This window comes from Ambystoma mexicanum, chromosome 7q, assembly GCF_040938575.1.
Source record: "Ambystoma mexicanum isolate Mex_15411 chromosome 7q, UKY_AmexF1_1, whole genome shotgun sequence".
In the NCBI taxonomy this organism is placed as follows: Eukaryota; Metazoa; Chordata; class Amphibia; order Caudata; family Ambystomatidae; genus Ambystoma; species Ambystoma mexicanum.
The window spans coordinates 65123105-65146260 of record NC_090941.1 but is presented as its reverse complement, the minus strand read 5'-3'; positions in this window follow the sequence as shown (position 1 = coordinate 65146260).

The following is a 23156-nucleotide window of genomic DNA, read 5'->3' as shown; positions in this document are numbered from 1 at the left end:
TCTTAAATAAACAAGTGCCAAGAAGCCACCACAATTGCAGAGGTTGTGCTCTATAAGACTGCATTCATTGGTCTGTCCAGTTGCTTAGGGTGGAGGGAGGCTGTAGTAAGGAGTTGGGAGTTTGTAACAGGAGTCAGGAGTGGCAGCAGGTGTCTGTGCAGGACACAGTTCTCACAACAGGTAGCTGTCCAAAGTTAAACGGGCAGCAACATATACACCAGTAGGCAAGTATGTGTGGATTGAGTTGTTTACGAAGGAGCAGTGTCTCGGGGTGGTGCCGGGGGTCCCTGTTTCATGTTTATTCATTTATATTGCGCGCCAGACCCGAAGGTATAAGGGCGCAGGAGCAGCAGGGTTATTCTCAGCTTGGTTACAGTGCTGTACAATAATTACAGTGTGTACATAGGTTAAAGCAGTTGCGACAGATGCAGTGGTAAACAGTTAAAAAATATACATATTTACAAGTATGCAAAGGATAGGCAAGGGGAGTTATCGGTCATTGTCTTTTATCCACCGAATGTAATTGCGTCTAAAGTGGGGATAAGTTTGAGGTGTCCTTAACGAAGGTGGCAGGGAGTTCCAGTGTTGGGCTGCTTTCACCTGGAAGCTGTTGCCACCCGTTTTGGTTCGTTTGAACCTGGGAACTAAGAGCAAGTTGGCATTGACGGTTCTGGTAAGTCGGTTGGGGGTGTATCTTTTTATTCTGTTGACTAAGTAGCAGGGGCTGCATTGTTGAGGCGTTTTTGGGTTAAGGAGGCTACTTTGAGCAGGATTTTGTCAGTGGCGGTGAGCCAATTATGGGCCCTCTTGATGTTGGAAATGTGTTCTCTATTGGGAATGCTAAGCGCTGCTCTGAGAGCATTGTTGTGCAGAGTCTGGATTTTATTTATAACATATTTGTTGGCTCCTACGTAAAGGGCGTTATAATAGTCCAGTTTTGATAGTATAAGGCTCTGGCTAAGGTGGTACAGCTCTGGGTGGAAAGGAAGGGTTTGGCTGCTCTTATTAGTTTGCCTTGTGTGGGCTGTGGAGGAGGCCATGGAGCTAACCTGTTTGCAGAAGGAAAGGGAATAGTCTAGATAGATTCCTAGAGTTTTAACTTCCTTGGCTACCTTGATAGAGTTGCCATCTATGATGAAGCTGGTGCAGTTATGATCCAGTTTGTTGAGGTGGTTAGGGGTGGAGCCGAGGATAATGAATTCGTTCTTGTCATCATTCAGGCATAGACTGTGGGAGGCCATCCATGCCTGGATGATGAGGTACGCCCTGTTCACCAAGGCCAAATCCTTGTTGTAATCTCCCGTCAACGGGATAAGGATCTGGGTATCATCAGCGTAATTAGTGTAGGTGATACCCGGACCGTCTAGATCATCAAACAGGGGCTTCGTGAACACGTTGTACAATGTGGGGGAGACGCATGACCCCTGAGGGACCCCGCAAGTGATGGGGATTGGGTCAGCAGATGCTGAGGTAAAGAAGACGTGCATAGACCTGTTGTTCAGGAAGGACTCAATCCAACTGATGGCTTCTTGAGAGAAACGGGCTGCTGAGTCTAGGTGGTTACAGAGAATTTTGTGATCTACTAAATCAAATGCTGCTGAGAGGTCAAGCAGAAGTAGTAGAGCAGTTTTCCCGTTATCTCTAAGGGTGTCGATTTGAGCCTTGAGATCAATGAGAGCAGTCTCTGTCCTGTGTTGGGGTCTAAAGCCCGATTGCCGGATTCCCAGGAGATGGTTTAGTTCAAGGTATTGTATTTGTAGATAAGCTGTCTTGTCTAATATTTTGAGCAGGAAGGGGACGGTGGTGATGGGTCTGTAGTTAGTGGGTATATATGGGTCTAGGGAGTTTTTTTTTGAATAAACAGAGAACCCAGGACTCTTTGAGATTGTTGGGGTTGATGCCTGAAGAGAAGGAGGCGTTGATGAGTTTGGTAATGAATGGTGAGAGGTCTCTTGCCACATCTTTAATGATTTGTGAGGGGCAGGGGTCGCCCTGGCAGTTTGAAGGTTTGAGGCCGAGGATAATTTTTTCCACTTCTAATGTGGAGACTTTGGAGAAGGTGAAGCGGGAGAGTGGGTTGGGTGTAGGGTTATGGGGTGTGGGGCAGGGAGGGGTGTTGATGAAGTTGGTAGGGTTGGTTATGGATTCTTTCTTGTTATTAATTTTGGTTTGTAGGCCTGCAACTTTGTTGGAGAAGGTGCTTTGGACACTGGTGCACCATTGTTTATCTTTCACACATATGTCCGGGACAGGGACGGGTGATTCCAGCTCTTTGATGATAGTAAACAGTTCTTTAGTACTAGATTTGGCATGTGATATTCTCTAGTTATAGGATTCCTGTTTAGCGATTATGATTTATTTTTTGTATGTGGCAGCTATTTTATTAAGGATCAACGTGTTGCTGTTGGTGGGTGATTGTCTCCAAGCGTGTTCCTTTTTACGTTTCTCTAATCTGAGAGCTTTTAAGTGGGTAGAGAACCAAGTGTTCAGGTGTTTTTCTGGTTTGCTTTTTCTCAGTTTGGGCAGTGCAATAGAGTCGACGGCTGAGCGCATGATTTTGTTGTAACCCTCTACGAGGTGGTGAGGATTAGAGGTTGCTGAGAGTTGGTTCAGGGTTGGGAGAATGAGAGGGATGAGTTTTTCGGCTGTGATGTTTTTCTTGTATTTCGTAGGGGTGGCGGTGGCTAGTGTGTTATTGGAGATGGGGCTTGAGGCTTCGAGGGCGAAGGTAAGGAGATGGTGGTCGGACCACGGTTGAGGGGAGATGGCGGTGATGGAGGCCACATAGTTGTGGTCTGCAACCCATTCAAGGGTTCTCCCTTTGTTGTGGGTGGGGGTGGACACTCTTTGGGTAAAGCTTAATTCTGACAGGGTATTGTCAATGAGGGTAGCCTTGGGGTCTTTGGGGTCTTTAAGGCCTAAGTTAAAATCTCCTAAAATGAGACTCTGGGAAGTATGTTTTAGGTTGTTAGTAAGGATGGTGGTGAGGTCTTCCTCGAAAGAGCCTAAGGGCCCAGGAGGTCTGTAGAATAAGTGAATGGTGATATTTTGGGAATTGGCAGTAGGCAGCTTAGCTGTAAGCGATTCGCAAGATGTGAGGTTGTTTGTGGTGTGAAGTCTAATATTGAGGTGTGCTTTGGCAATTATGGCGAGACCTCTGCCTCTGGATTCTATTCTGTCTGCCCGGATGATAGTATAGTCATCAGGGATAGCTAACGAGAGAGCTGGGCCAGCGGCTGCATGGAGCCAGGACTTGGTGATGGCTAGAAAGTCTAGTTTTTGTTCTAGAATGAGGTCTGCTATATCTGAGGCAGGGGCTACTACAGATTGCACATTAATTAGGGCACCTCTAATGGGCGGCGCGATAGTTTTAATGTGGGTAGGTATGGTGGCTGAATTGTGAGGCTTATACTTGGTTGTAGTATTAGTTAGGTCATGCATAGGTTTGTTCATGGGACGGTTGGTGGGAGTGACTTTGTGCATAGGTGGGGTCTGGTTAGTCAGTTTAGACTGGGTGGAATCCCTGGCACGAGGTTCATATAGTTTGGGTAGTCTGGCTCGTAGTCTGACATTTCTGGTGGATGGACTACATGGCGTGGAGAGGTGGGGCACAGTGGGTGTGATGGTGAGTGTAGGTGGTAGAGGGTAAGCATAAAACATGATGGTAGGAGGAATGGTGCCTGTGGAGGCAAAGCTAAAGGTGAAGCTTGAATGGCCAGATGAGTGGATAAGGTGGAGAATTACTCTCAGCAGTGCTGAGAAGATGCCTGGCAGGTACATTCTGTTGGGTGTAGGTGAAATGCAACAATCAAATGGCAGTGCAGCTAGAGGCTAAATGTAACCATCAAATGGCAGGGCAGATAGATGCTAAATATAACATAGATGCTAAATGTAGCAATCTAATGGCAGTGTAGCTAGAGGCTAAATGCAGCAATCAGATGGCAGGCCGATAGAGGCACAACACAACAATCAAATGGCAGGGCAGCTAGAGGCTAAATGCAACAATCAAATGGCAGGGCATATAGATGCTAAATGCAACATAGATGCTAAATGCAACAATCAAATGGCAGGGCAGCTAGAGGCTAAATGCAACAATCAAATGGCAGGGCAGATAGAGGCTAAAAGCAACAATCAAATGGTAGGGCAGATAGATGCTAAATGCAACATAGATGCAAAATGCAACAATCAAATGGCAGTGCAGCTAGAGGCTAAATGCAACAATCAAATGGCAGTGCAGCTAGAGGCTAAATGCAGCAATCAGATGGCAGGCTGATAGATGCTAAATGCAACAATCAAAGGTAATAACAGTACATAGAATATGGCAATACGTGCATGTGGGCAGAGTGTAACTTACAGGTGGGAGTTCGCCAGGAGTTACGGTAGATTATGAACATTCGTTTTTCCTTTGTATGTCTTTGCAGGCGATGGGTCGCATTTGAGCATTGGAGTGATAGATGGGGAGATGCTTATAGTGCCAGTTAGAGCGTTAGGCTGAGCAGTACCAGGTATGGCTGTGAGAGTAGGGGCACTGGTAGATATGTCCAAGTTCTGTTAGGTAGATGCAGGGCGAAGTCTAAAGGGGGTACCTCTAGTTGCGCTCCGGTGCACTAACAGGGGTGCCTACAGGGCCTTAGGTGCGGGCTTTGGGGTTAGGGCCGGCTGCGCCTGCTGGCTTAGGATTGGCCTAAGTTGCGGTCTATGCAGAGTCGTTATTCCAGTATGTTCTGCAGGGGTCATTTGTGTTTGATAACTCGTGCTACTGACAAATATGGGTATGTGAACATATTTTCTGTGGTAGCATGAATACCCGGCATCACCTACAATCTCTGCATGAACCATCAATATGTGATATAGATTGAAATGGCAGCTGCACCTAAACACCTAGAAAATCCTTAGAAGATACTCACACCTCTCTTTCCAGGAGGTTTTAACCATGGTTGGCTGTAGTGCATGATTAACATCCCTCAAAACAGATATTGGCCTACGACATCAGCAAGCACCAATGCAGTCTGTATATAACATAGCGAAATGTCATGACTGGTGCTACGAGCACAGCGATCATGATTGGTTGTCTTAGATGTTTTCTTTGACTGCTTGTAGCTATGTCATTTCAATCACTTACTGATTTCTTCACTGTAGGACCTGGGAAATGCCTCCTTCGCAGCGTTTCGTTGCCGCTATGTAGCACATGGCTTGATGCAGTACTGTAGTTTACCAGCCCAGCTGGAAAAGCGGGTCTATCAGGTAACAGCATCATCTGCGTGCCTGTATTTGAAGATCTGAAAATGTATGTATGGTGTGTATTAAATGCACTGATATTCCTGGATGTGACTTCTTTAGATTGGACATTAATTTGATTGTGTTATCTACTGCATGATATTTCCATTTATGATTCCTTGTACCTTCAATGATTGATCCATTAATACTGTTGAAAGGTCAGAGACCTTTTGTAAATCGGTCTTGTGTTTTGTTGTAAAAGACTAAGTTCATATAGTTTTACGACTCTCTGCCCCATTCGATTACATTTTGTTCCGTCATTTCTATGTACTTGTAACAAGAAATAAGGTTTACACACGATTGGAAACCACAATCATTAGACTTTGTCCCACTACTCCGCTTCCGGATCTATTTTCTTCAAGTATTGCAAGCTAATAAATGAAATAGAGTAATGCATTTTAAAAAAATGAGGACAGGATTATTTGATGATTCACTAATATCTATGAATTATACGCTTTGTTTTTTTTATTTTCCACATGTACTTATGCCTTTGATCTTAATTGCAAAGCGTGGTAACGTTTTTCTTCCCCTGATGTATCACTCCTGGCTGTTAATGGTGTTGTTGCTTCAGCTGCGAGAGAGTGAACGCTGCAGTGTAACAATAAGTAGCAGAAAGAAAGGAAAAATACGAATGCAGGCAAGGTTTGAGACACACTTTGCTGTGCTACTCAAATATCAGGCTTTGGTCTAATCCTCAGACATATGGTGATGATCAACCTCTTTCTCTGTGCTTCCACCATCGGGCTCAGCTGGTGTATTACTTCATCAGGGCGTAAACCAGACAGTTCGCCTCACTGCTCAAGACCAAAATCAGAGGACGCGGGGACGACAGCCAAAGATTTCCTTTTTTATATAAGACACATGTTAGTTTTCTGGCTTACTGTTTTCTACTTAGGCAACTGGAGGACAATGAGCAGAGCCAAGCATCTGCATGGAAATCACCTGGTCGCTAAGCCCCCCAACCCCTTACGCCTCCCTACTATTAAGATTCATTGCTCAATGGATCAAGTTGACACTCGTGAAAAACGGTTCCAGAAGATCTGTTCTTGGTTCTGTACTTTGTCTGGGATGTGTACAGTCATCTAAAGGATGCAGTCAAGACTCTTCGCAGAAGATATGTGAACAAAATACTGTATGAGGATACGCAGGGAAATTTGAGGTATCCGCATCACCAGCTGTTTTGATATCCGACAAGTTGAAAAACATTCCTCAGTCCTGCTGTCCTGCATCTATAGTTAGTCTTGTCCACTGGAGATATCTTCACTAAACTCTTTGGCATTTCCTATTTATTCCATAAAAGACAGCAAGACAATGTGTATTCCAGGTGTCCAATCTGGATTTATTTGCACATATCTTCTCCATGTGCACACTACATCAAATGATTTAACATGCACGCACTGCGATTTACCTGTTCACTTAAAAATCCAAAATTGCAGTACATTTTTCTCCAGTAGATCGTTTGCTGTCTGTATTCCACTTTTTTCTATTTAGCAATTAGTGATTATTTGCATACGATTGCATGCATTGTATTTCTTTTTTGTTTTTGGGGTGTACTTGGCGTACAGCAGCACTTGGAGAAAAATTGTATCCATAGATGTACTTGTTCCAAATGCACAATTGCATGTTTACATAGAATTCAGGGTTACATAATGATGTATTTAGGTGGGGGTAATGGGGTTGAGAGCGGCTGATCCACATGAAAGGGAATTTTAAGGAATTGCTACATATTGTTCCTAAAAAGACTACTATTTGCGTTGCAATTGCAGTTAGATCTTCATCAAATAAATCCAGTATGTGTGGGCTATTAGTTAAGTGGATACAGGGCCCGATTAATAGAATATTTGCACGGTTCAAAGTGACTTTGCACTGCCGACACAAACCCTGATTCACAGAACTGTGCAAAGTGTATTATTGCTCTGCAAAGTCCAGGCAAAGTAATTGTGTACTGCAAAAATGACTATGGGCCCGATTCATGGAATATTTGCCCAGTTCAAGATAATTTGCACTGCCGACACAAACCCTGATTCATGGACCCGTGCAAAGTGTATTTCTACCGTGCATAGTCTGTGCAAAGTCATTTTTTACTGTAAAAATGATTATGGGCCTGATTTATGGAATATTTGCACGGTTCAAAGTGAATTTGCACTACTGAAAAGTGACTTTGAACTGCGAACACAAACCCTGATTCATGGAACTGTGCAAAGTGTATTTTTGCCGTGCAAAGTCTTTTTGTTCTGCAAAAATGACTGTATTTGGTGACGAATGAGCTCCCACTGTGGACCAGCTAAGCTTTAACATTTTGGGATGTTGGCAGGTCTGACTCTTTATCCTGCTTGTGTGTGTACACTGAGTGTCCATAACTTTCTTTCCTGTTTGTGGGACGTTTCATGCCCTTGTGAGCCCATTCAATGAAGTACTTGACATTACAAGGTTCGTGGAGATTTTGGGGTTCGTGGAGATGTCTGCTTTGCTTGGAAGTCTGTGCGACAAGCTTGTGCTGTGGCTCTGGGTGAGAACAATCTATGAAAAGTTAACGAAAGAAGGGCGATGACTGAAGCAAGTTGTCAACAGTATTTTCCAAAGTTGATCGGACTGATTCTGAGAAATGGCTTTTTATTGGCTGAAGTGGGTCGGGAGTGAAAAGCATGGCAAACCTAAATAACTTTAAAGTTTGCATATTAAAGAAGGGCCTCGAGAATCCCCAGAAGAGTACACTTTATTCTCTGAATGGGCATTTCCTAACCTTTCAGACTCCAACATTTAATTCATTTAGTATTCATATTGATAGTAGAATGATGCATTGATCTAAACTGAATTTTGCTGCTTAAACAATAACTGGTATTTTAATCAACTGAATATTACTTACTTAGTCAACCTTGTCCTCAAGAAATGCTGTGGTCAGCCCAGGCCAGAATTTAACCTGTTACCTGCAAGTTAAACAGAGACCAATACCGTATTTGCACTAACCCACTGAGATGCATCACTGTTAATAGAAACCTCGACTTGGAGTTATGATTTGCAACAATACAGTGCACCCCTGACAGAGTGAAGGGGACCAGCATGGGGAAAAAAAACGGGAACACAGCAGTACAACTAGATGGGGGGGAATTAGCTCTTCCTGGGAGCACATGTTGGAGAGCAGTGGTAAACTAGCGCAGAACGGCTGATAAAATGAAGCGTAAGGATGCTGTCATATTACAAAGACATGACCAAGAGGTTGACAAATTTGTGTCTGCCTTTTTAAGGGTATCGCGGACAATGAATGGCGGACAAACCAATGCATAGTTGATACATATATTCTCTTATATTTTTATGGAATACCTCAATTGAGAGCTCAACACTGCTTGGACATTGCCCTTGTAATCAGGTTGCTCTTAAAAAAAAGTCAGTCAAACGCAAAGAGCCCTTGAAAAGAACTACTCAGCATTGGATCTCAAGATGGTGTGGGCACAAGGAGCTAAATTGCACTCAACATGCTTCGGATTTTGAAGACCAACATGCCAATATGTATTTAAGCCACTCAAAAAGAAAGCAAGACAAAGAGTAAGTTGCCTGATGATGACCAAGAGCAAGATGAGCGCCATTTCTGACAAAAGGCAGCCTATTCGCAACCATGAACCGATGACCCTTTGCTTCGTCTCAGATCATAATGGCCGTGGATCAAGGAGGGGTGGGGAATTGTATCTTGATGACCATCCTTAATGGAGAAAATGATCCTGCATAAAGGATACAAATAAGACATTCCTAGGAGGTCATACAACATAAACAAGGATTACATGATAGAACATGAAGCGACACACTAGGGCGAAAGATTTCCAGAAATGGAGAATTAAGAGACCAGTGGCCACAGCCCTGAACTGTGCACTCATTTAATAATATACAAGGCCCTTCATATCCTTGATTTGATCCTGCAGGATTTGTTTGCAGAACTTCAAGTCTCTTGACTACTGGATGGGCATTAGCCACTTAAAAGGGAATCATACCAAAATCGATATTTTGGTGTTGGGAGCCGTAATGTTTGCTTAGCTGTCAGAGATCACTACTACAAACTGGAGCGACCACCCACAACCATTTGCAGTGCTAAGGAACCTTTGGGTCCTACTGGACCTGGGATCTCAGAATGACCATGCCAGCGGTGGTAGTGAAGAAGGGCGTCTTCAGTCTCAGGACGCTCATTCACATCTTTCCTCGCTTACCTCTGCGCTGCAAGTCCAGGCGCTACTGGTCCTTCTTCTGTCTTCATTGGATCATGCAAGTGGCGTGTATACTTTGGCCTTGCAAAACAAGCAATGCAGCACTTGTGATGTGTCAGGAACATGGCTGCTTTTACCTGGCTGCCCTTACACCGCTATGAACCAGTAGAGCACGCACTGCATTGGTTTCTTATGGGCAGCCCCCTCCATTTCAGGCCCCCTGTGTAAGGTGCTATCGTTATCAAGGACCAACATTCCCGAAAGATACGTTTGCTAAAAGGAGCGACTAAGCAGCCACACATATACTGAGTGAGATGCAAAACATTCCCCACTGAGCTTTAACACTATGAAATATCGTTTCAGGCACTTATATAGTTTAAAAACTGTATTTTTATTGTCTCAACCCTGTCCTCGCTCATCAGCCTAAACATCCTTTCCAGCTTGTCTCCTCCAGTCTTTCGCCTCCTCCACCTGATCCATCCCTCCCTTCTCCACTCTCATCCGCTGACTTTGCTGGCTTCTTTGTCACTGAAGTTGCCAACCTGCGCTCCTAATTTACCAATGCTTCCTATCATTCTACCCCTCCTCATCTCTTTCAGTGGCTCTTTCTGTCTCTCTCCTCCTTCCACCCTCTCTTTGAATCGGATACCTCAGCCTTCTTACTTCGGGCTCATCCCACTTCCTCATCCTTTTATCCCCTTCCTTTTGCTCTTCTTTCTCCTATCTATCCTTAACTCATTCCTTATCATACCTGTCTTGGCCTCTGCCAACGCCCCTCTCGCCTTTAAACATGCTATTGTTATCTCCCTACTCAGAAAACTCACTCTTGATTCTATATCACCTGCCAATTACCAGCCCATCTCTCCCCTTCCTTTTCTCTATAACCTACTCAGATGTGCTGTCTACACTCCAGTCTCTGCTCAACTTAAATTACACTCTCTGCTCCCTCATCTACAATCTGCTCCCGTCCCTCCCATTTGACCAAAACTGCTCTTCTTCATGCCTCCAACACTCTGCTTTCTGCCCAATATCTTCCATTCTCATCCTTCTTGATCTATTGGAAGCTTTCAATACAGTTGACCATCCCACCCATCTTTCTACTCTCGCTTCTTTGGGTTTTTCTGGTTATGTCTTCCTGTGGTTCCAGTCCTACCTTTCAGGTCGTACCTTTTTGTTTCCTAGTCCAGTCAAGCCTCTTCTGCCCACCCCCTTCAATTCGGTGTGTTCCACAGGTCTCTTTGCATGGTCCACTCCTCCCCTCTTTTTATTTTATTACTTATACGTGCGGATCCAGGATTCAAACCTCTGTCGCTCTGCGTGGTTTTGCTTCCAAGACCAGCACATTGCCCCTGTGCTATCCTCCATTCACTATACTATTACTTTATCTCACCTTGTTTCTTCCTTCAATCAACCCTGCCTGTTTTTGCCAATGTTTTTCCAATTTTTCTGTTCTTCTCTCCTTTCATCAATTCTTGTCACTCCACTGTCTCTGCCTAGCTCTCAGCCATTCAAACTAGGATGCACCAACATTTTCTCCATCTTAATCCGGCTAAATTGGAAGTCCTTTTCTTTCCTCTTTACGTCTCCCTCCCGACTCCCTGGCCTCCTCTTTCCACATTCTCTCCTCCCTTTTCCATCTCTGCCCTCAATCTAGGTATTAATGTTGATGCCTCCCTTCCTTTTTCTACACACATTTTCAACAAGTCTTGCACCCGTCCCGTTGACCAGTATATTAACTGCTGCACTTGTTCCTTTCTTTCCTTTGATACTGCTAAACTCCTCATCACTTGTCTCATCTTTTCTGGGCTTGATTACAGCACTGCCCTTCCTACTACCCTCCCTCTTTCCCATCTTGCTCCACCAGGTTCTGTCCATAATGCTTCTATAGGACATGTTCATTCTACCCCTTGGTGCTTGTTTTTTCTGCTTCTCTTGTCTGAAACTCCCTCCCTTCTTTTGACGCTCATAGTCTTCATCATTTCTCTCTATTATGTTCAGATGTCTGAATGGCCTTGCACCTCTACCTCTAAGCCCTAATTTCTTTAAATTCTCCTCCACACTCCCTTCTCTCTGAATCCCTATGCCTACTCTCAGTTCCCAAACCTCCTTGTGCCCCCCTCCCGTTTCCACTCTCGTGGTCTCTCTGTGCACTCCTTCTCTTCTCGTCACATCTTTCATACCCACTTGAAAACCCATTTATTATCACACAATTCATGTCTCCTTGTCTGCTGATTTAAATGATTTCATTTTCAATTGCACCATTCTTTTTCTATTGTTTGTACAGCACTTTAGAAAAAGCACTTCATAAATTCCAATAAATACAAATGACATAGAAGGACAGCTGGGTCACTTGATACACTTGGGCAATTAGTGCAGGGGATCACAGACAGCTAGCACCTGGGGCAGGGGTGCTGGCCAATATGCAGTTCAGAAACAAGGGAAAGATCCCACAGTGTACTACATGTAGATACATGTGGGATTTACAAAGTGTGAACCTAGCTGGGAAGCAATGCGGTGTTCAACAAAGAGGACACACTCAGGGGTTTACAAGTAGGATGCAGAGGTAGCAAAGAAGCTGGGAAGTGGGGGAACTCCACAGCGGGAGCAACAGGGTTTAGTTGTGTGATCAGCGAGCAGCAAGATGTTCTTTATGAGAGTAGGGTCTTCAGGTCATCGTGAAGTGTAGGCTGGAAGGGGCCACTCCTATCTGTATTGGTAACATGTTCTAGAGATAGTGTTCTCTCCCAGCCTCCTCTGCCTCTCCCCCAGTTCTGCTACAAGTCTGTGATATGCTCTTGTTATGCTCAAGACTAACCTATGGAAGGGCTGGCGGGCTGTTACCAGACCTGTCTGCAACACCAATGTGGGGGTAATAGCTTAATTGGGACAGTGTACACTCTATAGAGCATATGGTCTCGGGAGGATAGCTCAGGAGCAACGTGCTTGCCTTAGAAGCTAGACGACACGGAGCAACACAGGTTCGATCCCTGGGTCCGTGTTTAGAAATCTCTGGGTATTAAATGAGTTATAAATAACCAATCATATCATGTCATATCATATCATACATGAAAGTGGCATATAATCAAACATTTAAACCCTTCAAACATGTGCTGAAACCTGCAAATCATCTCTTTGAACATCAACAGCCATGCCACTTACATAGCAGCAATGATTGTATGAAATCCCTTTTCTGTAAATGTTACTGACTAGTGGCTAAAGAGGGATACGGGGTCGTTTACTGGCTGCCAAGAAATAAGTTGGAAACATAAATTAGTCTGTGTTAGGAATATCTCTAGCCAGCCAGTAAGTCTGCAAATGCAAAAAGATGGGACAAGCTGCTGCAGAGAATGAGCAGCGCATAGAGAAGATGCATCCATAGTCTGAGGACCATGGGGTTTTCCGTCCAAATGCTGGGAAAATAACTCCAGTGCAAGTGAATCAAAAAGCCAGACACAGCTATACAAAATCCTCCTCTAAGTTAAACAGAATAATGAACTCGGATGTGGCGACATGATTTGCAATAGTGCATATCCTCAGATAAGCAACGAGGTTCGGTTTGGACTATATAGACCTGACGGATGAAGACTAGCAGAGCTGCAGCTGGATAAGATGAGTCTCAAAAATGGCGGGTCTGCACCTCCCACTAACAATAGAGGCATCCTTGCATATTGGATGACTGACTTGGACATGAATCATTATGAGTTACACAAAAGAAAAACTCTACGGCAGGAAATGCTTGACATTAAGAACACATCCGGTAGTGATTGATAGATGGAGTGGGTAGCTATGTAAGACCACTTTGGCCCTGAATGAAGGCCTTGAAACTGATAGCATTTTGGTACTAGCTATATGTGTCAATGGGTGAAGCTTTACAATGTGCATAGCAGATCATATCCTAGTGGTGAAACATAGCATATGCTATCCTAGAATGGTTAAATGAAGAAGGTAAAAAGATGAAAACAGTGCTGAGAAAGCTGACTAAGAAGAATAGCCGAGGGGGACTCCTCCTGGCACTGGTAAACATTGCTGCACCAAAAACATTAATTCAAGGACCACCTGCAAAGAAAGGCACCGAGCTTCAGAGGTGTGCTATGGAATCCATTTCTAAATATCGCAGGACTCAGGGACAATAGAACATATTGGTCCTTAGTCATCAAGGGCATTGGCTACTAATAAAATAAAGAACTGACCTCAAACTGCCCCTGACTCCTAGTCGGAGCAGTTCACTAAACAGAATGAAGGCGATTCTGAGGACCGAAGACCAAGGACAATTCATGAATAGAGATGACAAACAGTGAAGGTAAATATCACAAAGAGTAATTATCAGATCAAAGACCACACAAAACGCTGAGCTTTTGCCCAGATGAAGGTGTTAGGTTTTATATGTAATAGAAGAATCTACCGGCAAAAGTGACGAATGACGTAGACAACCTATGCTTCACGAAACCGGATATCAGTGATCCACACACATTTACACCAATGCTCCTACTCGGTGTAGATATTAAAATATGCATCAAGCGGGTGCTGCTCTGGGAGCATGATTCATGGACTTAGAAGAAGCCCTTAACATTGTCATCCTGGGTAAACAATATGACGTTCACCCCCTAGGCAAGGGGGCGGACATGGCCGATAACGGCTTGCCAGACCGAGCCATGGTAGTCCCAAGCAAAGCGCGCCGGGGTGCAAATGGTTTCTTTTTATTTTCGGGAGATGAGCTCAGAGCATAGATTGCGAGCTGATCTCCTGAAGAAAAGAAAAATGGCCAGCACCATAGGAACATAGGGACCGGATCACAGTGATCCAGTCCCAAAAGAAAGTGGGGAGACGGAGGGTGGTGCGGGGTTAGGAGGGTGGGAGCAGAGTGTCAGGGTTGGCCTTAGCTGTGTTCTGCGGGATTCCTTGCTCTCCATGCGGTACATAGCAGTGCCAGTGAAGCCTGACGATCGGGCAAGAAAACAAGCCCAAAAGTAGCCCACAAACTGAAACAGGACTGAAACGAGCTCAAAGTAGCCAGAACACTATAGTGCGGAGCGCGGAGTGGGCAGTGATTACAGAGTCGCACCTGGGGAACACAGTTTCTGATTTGATAAACTGTCTCCCCCGGGTGCGAATGGACAACATTAAGCAACCTTGGAGCACTAAAGGTGCGCTCACAATAAATCTGCACTTTTACGAAGCGATCCCAGGCAGCTCTAGGTGCAGACAGACAAGTGAATTACATTTACACTTTGATGCACACAAAGGATTCAGGCACTGCTTGTACTTTTGCCCTGGTTGTATGTAGCAGATTTCAGTGAAATGATGCCAGTAGGAAATCCTTTCCTAGAGATAGCAGCAGGGATGGATATACCAGAGCTCCTGTACCTGGGCAGTACAGTCATCCTAAATAGGGCCACGACTGGTCTGCAGATAAGGACCATGACCCCAAAAGAGTACTTCAAAAATAAGAATTGGAACCTAAACATAAGCAAGACAACAATCGTAGACTTTGCAGGAACTATTGAAAAATATGAAGAGTGGTGCATCAGGGGTGTTGCTACGTCTGGAAGAGATCCGGGGCTTCACTAATGTTGGGACTGTCGGGACCGGGGCTAGCAGGCCATTTGGTTGTACCCCCTGAGCTTTTATCTGGGGCTACAGCCAAGAGACCGGGGCTATAGCCCCCTGAGCCCCCTAGCAACGCCTCTGTGCATCAGTACTGTTCAGAAAAAGAGTTCAGGGGACTGTAAAAAATGACAGCAAAAAATAAAACTGTGGCGGCCAGTATGCTGGACTATGTAGAGGCTGGTCAGCACCAATGCATTGCGGATGCATGACTGAAAAGTGACATCAACAGCGATGTACGGAAGCCAAGTACGGGGGTTGCAGCAGACAACTGAATTAGCTTAAACAGAGGCCATTTTATCAACACTACAGAATCTACCAAACTCTGGGCAAGCAGCTGCACCCCTCCCCCGCCCCGTCCCTCCCACCGCCCCACCGGAGCTAGCCAGGATCCAGCCTAGAAGAGCAAAGCTTACAATCTTCTTGACAAGGGCACTGGGATCTGAACATTTGAAAGCCAGGAACTCTATCAAGGATCTGCCAAAAAGTAACAAAATACAGGCACTTAAGCAAAATCAGCGTGATAGGGAATAGGGGAAATAGGGCTTGCTCCAAGTGTTGTTTAAACCATTTTACATATTATTTTGAAGCCAAGCAAGAAAACTGAGAGCACAAACTGTTTACGTTTTTCTGCTTTCGCAATAAGGCAGGTGATACAATATTGGCTCACTTTTCCATTCTGAAAGATTGGACTTTGTATGGGGTACAATCATTTTTTTTTTAATGTCACATCGCAAACCTGGTACACAAATCACAGTGCTTTAGTTTCGCCCCAGAGCAAAAACTTTCGGGGATTATTAGTTACAATTCATATTACACAAGCACATCTGGCGTTACGTGCATTTGCTCAGTTTTTATCACGGGTTAAAATGTTATGTAATGGTCCCCACAAGATGCTGATTCTATTAAAACAAGCATTGTCAATGCCAACAGTGTGGGCCTTGGCATAGGCATGAGAAGTGTACTTGGCAGGCAATGTTGCAGTGATATTAACTGGCCATTGATGGTAGCAGGTCCAAAATGGTGCGAGTACCTGGGCATATAAAAGCAGTGCCTGGCAAATGCATAATATTTGTACACAATCCAAAATTGTTGGTTTTGCCAATGGTTGTTTTTAACAGGACTTCAGTGAAGAACACGCATAGTGCTTATAAATCGAGTGGCTGAATGTAGATCTGGTTAAGACATTTTTATTACACCTATGGCGTGTTTACAGCTCCAATTAAGTCATTAACTCTCAGAAGCCTGCTATGAAAAAACACTGGCAGGCACTTTGAGTGAAAAGTTTGATGGTAAGGCTTGAGTAAAGTGAGATCAAAGAGTTTCCATGGTGGATGTGGAGGGACAGGAACTGAGGGGAACGGCCATGGGGATCAGCATGGCCATGGGCAGAGGCGTTGCTGGGGGGGGCTAAGGGGGCTATAGCCCCTGGTCTTTTGGTTGTAACCCCAGATAGAATCTCAGGAGCTACAGCCAAAAGGCTTGCCAGCCCCCAGTCCCGACAGTTCCGACATCAGCTTAGCCCCGGGTCTTTTCCAGACCTAGCAACACCCCTGGCCATGGGCAGTCAATGGGTGGGCAAATCCTCAAACAAAATCTACAAGCTTTGTGTACCTCCTCATAGGCCATTTCTCCCTATCTGTATTCTAATGCAATAGTTTACGCTTATAGGTGGTGCTTTCCCAAACTAATCAGAGCTTATGCTTGTTTGTGCCTGGAAGACATGCCTGGATCTGCACATTTTAAGGTGGGGATGCCTTATATAATAGTCTAACTGGTCCTGTTGTTAAATGTGATAGCAGAGGGTGAATGCCCTATGTGGTTTCGGCAGATTGCATAAAGTTTACTGTGTGATTTATACCACTGGCCCACACAGTTTTTCTTAGAAATTAGCAAGCGGCAAAGACAAGTCCCTCTTCAAAAACGGACTGGGCTGCACTCACTCAGTGAGGCAAGTTTGAAAGATAAAATAACAGCTCTGCCTTCTCTGAAACGGTAATGCCAGATTTCATAATTTATTTAGCTTCTGACACAGGCCATGCTCTAAGGGAGAGCGCCATTCAGAGCCAAAGCAGCTGACATAGCCTCTGCTTTCTTCACACTTCTCTCAGGAAAGTAGGGTGAAGGTAGGAGGGAAGGGTCATTTTATCCACGTTAACAAAGTTGGTACTGGGGATACTGGAGTGGAAAAAACCCACACAATATCTAATTCAGCTTTTTTTCACTGACAACAGCCCGTGGGTGGCCTGCAAGCTTTAAACGAGCACCACTGAGGTTTGCAGGCTGGTGGAAGGGGGAATTGGTGGGGCGGGGGGGGGGGAGTAGGCACATGGTACATCTATGTTTATGTTATGGGATCAACAGTACGCAGATGCCAGTCTGCAAGGGTCGCCATCGCCCAGTGCTCGTTTTTCCTTAGCCAATAATATTTTGCAGGCTGGGACTTGTAGGCCAATACATACAATTTGTGAAATTGAAATGCAAGTCCCATCACGCAGAAAGATGTTTGCTGAAAAAATAGATATTAACGAAGGCAACTGATGACACGCGGCCAGTTGACATCTTAGAAAGTGCAAGTGTGATAATGTCGGGCACTGATTAAAATGAAACCTTTGAATTTTGACAATCGAGCAGCATACCAATCACTACGTCAGCATGGGGCTGTGCCCTGGCCTCAACTCCTTTTTTGCTAAGAACACAGTACCCACGGTATTGTGCATGTTGTCAGCAACATAGTGAATTATATATATGAAACATACGCTCATACGGTGCGGGACAACCTAATTATCATTGTTAAAAGTGACTAGAATAACATCATGACAGGCATTTGTATGGGATGATCTGAGGAAATAAAAGAAAATACGAAGGGATTTTGCATAAAACTACGCAAAGAATGCGAAAATGGCATCGTGCCACTAACCAGTCCGCCATTATTTATGCCACTCTCTCTGTGTTGCCTGGTGGATTGCGAAATGCATTCACGCTATCAAAAATAGTACTGAATAATTATGCATTTCCAGTCTTTACATTTAAAAGTGCTGCAAACATCTGATACATGAGCTGTTTTAAAAAAAAAAAATTATTGTTGCATTTATAGTTTACATAAAACCTTACACAACATTAAACACATTACCTTATTATAAAACATTAAAACAGCATGTGCAGGTAAAATGTATCATAATAAACACATAAAATCAGTCTATTAGCAATTCATCTCCATCTCTAAGAGAATAAATTAAGATACATATGTCAAATACACTTTCCAATTTACAGGGTAATTCATAGAATTTCGCTGAAAAGTGTCGCAAGCGGCTCGCGCAGAGTGTCCGCGTGCGATTGACTGCGCCAGGCACGTGCGCTAAAACCGATTTCCGCGCACAGCGTATTCATGGATTTCATGCTCCCAAACCAGCCGTGGCGCAGAGTATCGCAGCGACCCTGCAGCAGCGCCAGTAACGCCCCCAAGAACGCCCTCGCGCAAGGAAAAGCCATCAAAATCGCTAAATCATCGCAAAGGGCTGCGCTAACCCTGGACCAGTTTACAGGGCTGCCAAACAAGGAACGCAAAGCGGGTAACGTGCATATCAGGGGTACGCGTGAAGTCATACACGCGATTAGCCAGGGTACGTGTATTACAGGGGTAAGCGGGAAGTTCAACACGCGATTGGCCAGGGTACGTGTATTACAGGGGTACGCGGGAAGTTTAACACGCGATTAGCCAGGGTAAGTGTATTACAGGGGTACGCGGGAAGTTTAACACGCGATTAGCCAGGGTACGTGTATTACAGGGGTACGCGGGAAGTTTAACACGCGATTGGCCAGGGTACGTGTATTACAGGGGTACGCGGGAAGTTATACACGCGATTAGCCAGGGTACGTGTATTACAGGGGTACGCGGGAAGTTTAACACGCGATTGGCCAGGGTACGTGTATTACAGGGGTACGCGGGAAGTTTAACACGCGATTAGGCAGGGTACGTGTATTACAGGGGTACGCGGGAAGTTTAACACGCGATTGGCCAGGGTACGTGTATTACAGGGGTACGCGGGAAGTTTAACACGCGATTAGCCAGGGTAAGTGTATTACAGGGGTACGCGGGAAGTTTAACACGCGATTAGCCAGGGTACGTGTATTACAGGGGTACGCGGGAAGTTTAACACGCGATTGGCCAGGGTACGTGTATTACAGGGGTACGCGGGAAGTTTAACACGCGATTAGCCAGGGTACGTGTATTACAGGGGTACGCGGGAAGTTTAACACGCGATTGGCCAGGGTACGTGTATTACAGGGGTACGCGGGAAGTTCAACACGCGATTGGCCAGGGTACGTGTATTACAGGGGTACGCGTGAAGTTATACACGCGATTAGCCAGGGTACGTGTATTACAGGGGTACGCGGGAAGTTCAACACGCGATTGGCCAGGGTACGTGTATTACAGGGGTGCGTGGGAATCATCACATGCGATTAGGCTGGGTGGGTCCTCACAGGTGTTCCCTGTACACCCTCCACGGCCCCTGCAGGCAGCCTACAAAACAGGGGACTACCCTGCACACCTGCTCATGTCCCCCTGCACCCCCACCCCCCAGCAGTGCAGGGGCAGCCTCCACCAGGCCCCCACTCATGTCTCCCACCACCCCCACCCTCCCGCCACCAGGGGCAGCCTCCACCAGGCCCCCACCCATGTCTCCCACCACCCCCACCCCCCCGCCACCAGGGGCACTCTCCACCAAGCCCCCACCCATGTCTCCCACCACCCCCACCAGTGCAGGGGCACCCTCCACCAGGCCCCCACCCATGTCTCCCAACACCCCCACCCACCAGCACTGTGGGGCACGTGGCCAGCAGGCAGTCAGGCAGCAGCAGATGGCAGGTGGGAGCGTGCTCAGGGCTCTGGGGGGCAGTAATTTGGCCTCCTGGCCAGGAGCGTGGTCTCTCGTGTGTGAACGCGTGGACAGCCTGATAGGGAGTGAAATCCCACACGTCAGCAAAGGCCCTTAGCGCGTAAACCCGTCAACAGCATATGCGCGCCTATAGTCACCTGCACGTGCAGGAAATTGTTGCGTGACACATCCCAGTGTCAAAGCGTGTGATTGGTGAAAATGGATGTACACGTAGAAGTGACAAAGCGTGTGATTGGTGAAAATGGATCTACACGCAGAAGTGACAAAGCGTGTGAATGGTGAAAATGGATCTACACGCAGAAGTGACAAAGCGTGTGATTGGTGAAAATGGATCTACACGCAGGAGTGACAAAGCGTGTGATTGGTGAACGTACACGCCGCGTAGGTGACGCTGTACGTGTGGGCCTGTATATAAGGTACATGTAGAACACCATTTCCTTGTACGTGCTTTTCGTGGAGAGCGAGTGGGTGAATTCTGTACTTCTTGTCGTTTCACACGCGATTTACTTCACGGCGTTTCCAGTTCGTATTCCCTGTTACCTCTGACAGCTTTTTCTCTTTTTTCTCTTTTACTGGTTTACCTGGGCCTGTTCCCTCAAACAGTGTCCCCTTCTACTGTTGTCCTGTCTTCTCAGACAGCGTACACATCTTCTTTTGGCGGGGGTTTAGCCAGCCAAACGCGCTCATTCTTCACGCTCTTTTACCTGGCAGACGGTGAGTCACGCACGTATCCAACTTCTGTGCTTGCCCCGTGTGTAGCCTACCCCTTCAGAGGTCATTCTAGGCTGCGTGTGACACGCATACGTTCATTCTTGTGTTACTGGGTGCCACAGCGTAGTGCAGGTTTTTCTTTCTGCACACGTGGTCTAGGAGGGGTTGCGTGCACGTCATCTCCCTTTTTTGGGCCTCCTGTGCGTTGCGTGACCCGTCATCTTTCCCCAGGGGTTACAATCAGCCGTGCTAGAGCACTAGGGTACAATTACCATCTGGTACCCAACCCCTTTGACCCCCAATTGCCCAGGACAATTGTCTACAGCCACTCCCATACGCACATTAATATCAGTGCCATGGCTGGGAGGCGAGGATTCCGTAAGGGTGGCAAAGGTGGAAGAGCCACAAGTGGTGGCCGTGGTGGATCCGGTAGGGGACGTGGTCGTAACTTGCAGGGTGAGCCTGTCCCCCCATGTGTGGAGGACCAGTCAAGGGCACCCATCATCCCCCCCCTCCCCCCCCCCCCCTCCCGTTGAGGCTGAAGTGGCTGACACCATCCATGCTCAGCCCTTGTTGGACCAGCCCATTGTGGCACCAGACCTGGCTGACTCCATGGCTGACTTCCAGGTCAGCAGGGCTACGACACGTGCGCTGGTGCACGTTGATGCCATCATGCCACGTGGATCTGGGGCAGCAAGGTCATCTGCTGCACCAAGGAGGCAGGGCGGAGTGGCTGCAGGGGCAGCTGCGGCTCCATCCACCCCAGCCCTCACACACCCAGCCAGGACAGTGTCGGTCCTAGTCCATGCTGCTGACATTCCCCCTGACACCATCACACTAGAGCCAATGCCTGCACCAACTCCCATGCTGAGTGTGCAATCCCACACTCCTGATACAGAGTCCACCAGGGCTCCTGCCCCTAGTGTCCAGAGCGGCGCAGGACACTCAGGATCACCACCACCTTCCAAGCGGAAGAGGAAGAGTGCTCGTCCGGCACAGGCTGATGCCCCAGACACGGCTACACAGTCCGGCCCGTCCAGGAAGCCCAGCTTCACGGATGACGAACTGAATGCACTTGTCGAGTATGTGTCCGGACATGACAACGAGATGGTCATTGTTGCAGGATCCAAGACCACACCTGCACAACGCCAGGCACACTGGCAGACCGTTGCGGACATCGTAAGTGCCCTTGGAATCGTGAGGCGCACAGCCAATGATTGCTATAAGCGCTGGAATGACCTAAAGCGCAGGGCAAAGAGTAAGCTGGCCTCAAGTCATGCCGCAACTCTAGTGACTGGAGGTGGGTCTCCAGTAGTAGACATGGAACTCACTCCACATGAGTCAGTCGCTGGGACCTACGTCACGGAGGAACAGATCCAAGGCGTGGGAGATCTGGCTGATTACGAGGCATTGTCCGGTGAGTGCACATGCATGTGTGTGTCATCCATGTGCATGGTGTGTGTGTGAGGGCTTCTGTTCGGGTGCCAGGTGAGAGTGTGTGCGCCTGAGTCGTATGGGTCAGCCATGTGCTTCATGCAATCCTTCCTGCGCAGCTGCATTTGGCCATAGCAGTATCCCTTCTGCCAACAGTAGACATCTAGCACAACTGCACGCCAGTTGCCCTTGAAGTGTCACCTTGACACAACATATTTGCTTCTTTTTCACTGTTCATTCAGTCAGTTTGTTTGCATTCCACCACTTTCACTAGGCATGTCGCTGTCCACTAGTCACATGTCTGACATGGGTATGGTAAAGTGGAGTGACTTTGTTACCTGGATATCATTTGTACACACATGTCCCTGTGCAATTTGACCATTTCAGACTGGCAGCTCCAGGTGAAAAATCTGACCTGTTAGAATCAGAAAAGCCATTACATGCGGGAACTGGACTGAATGAATAGGTGCTGCCCTCCTCTCCATCTTCACTCAATAGCAATGGTACATGCCATCTGTGTGATGGCATGTGTGTTTCACCTGCCAATCACAGGCCAATGTGTGATGCCACTGCCAGGCAGCATGCAGAAAATGTGTTCATCTTCCATCTTGGTGTCATCAGTGTGTGCCATTTGCCTGCACTTCATACGCAGTGAGGGTGCATGCATGGGAGGGTTTTAGTCATGTGGGACATGTGTCAATCAAGTACTGGTTCTCTTGCTTCTCAGCCCTCAATGTGTGCCATGGTGCTAATGCCTGTTTCCATTACTTTGTTTTCATGTCTTTGCAGGGGAAGACGCACATGATACTGCTGGGGTTGTGGAGATGGTGCAGACCCAGGAGGTGTCCCAGGGCCGACCAACCACCAGTGAGGGACGTGGTGTGGTGGTGGGGGAGAACCCACAAGTGCTGCAGGTCGTGCTCTCAAGGGGTGTCTCTGGCTGCACCTCCCCCGAGCTGTACTCAGGTGTTGATTCGGATGAGACCTACGTGCCGTCGCTGGTGAGTGTTCCAGGGAGGGATTCTGTTCTGTCTCA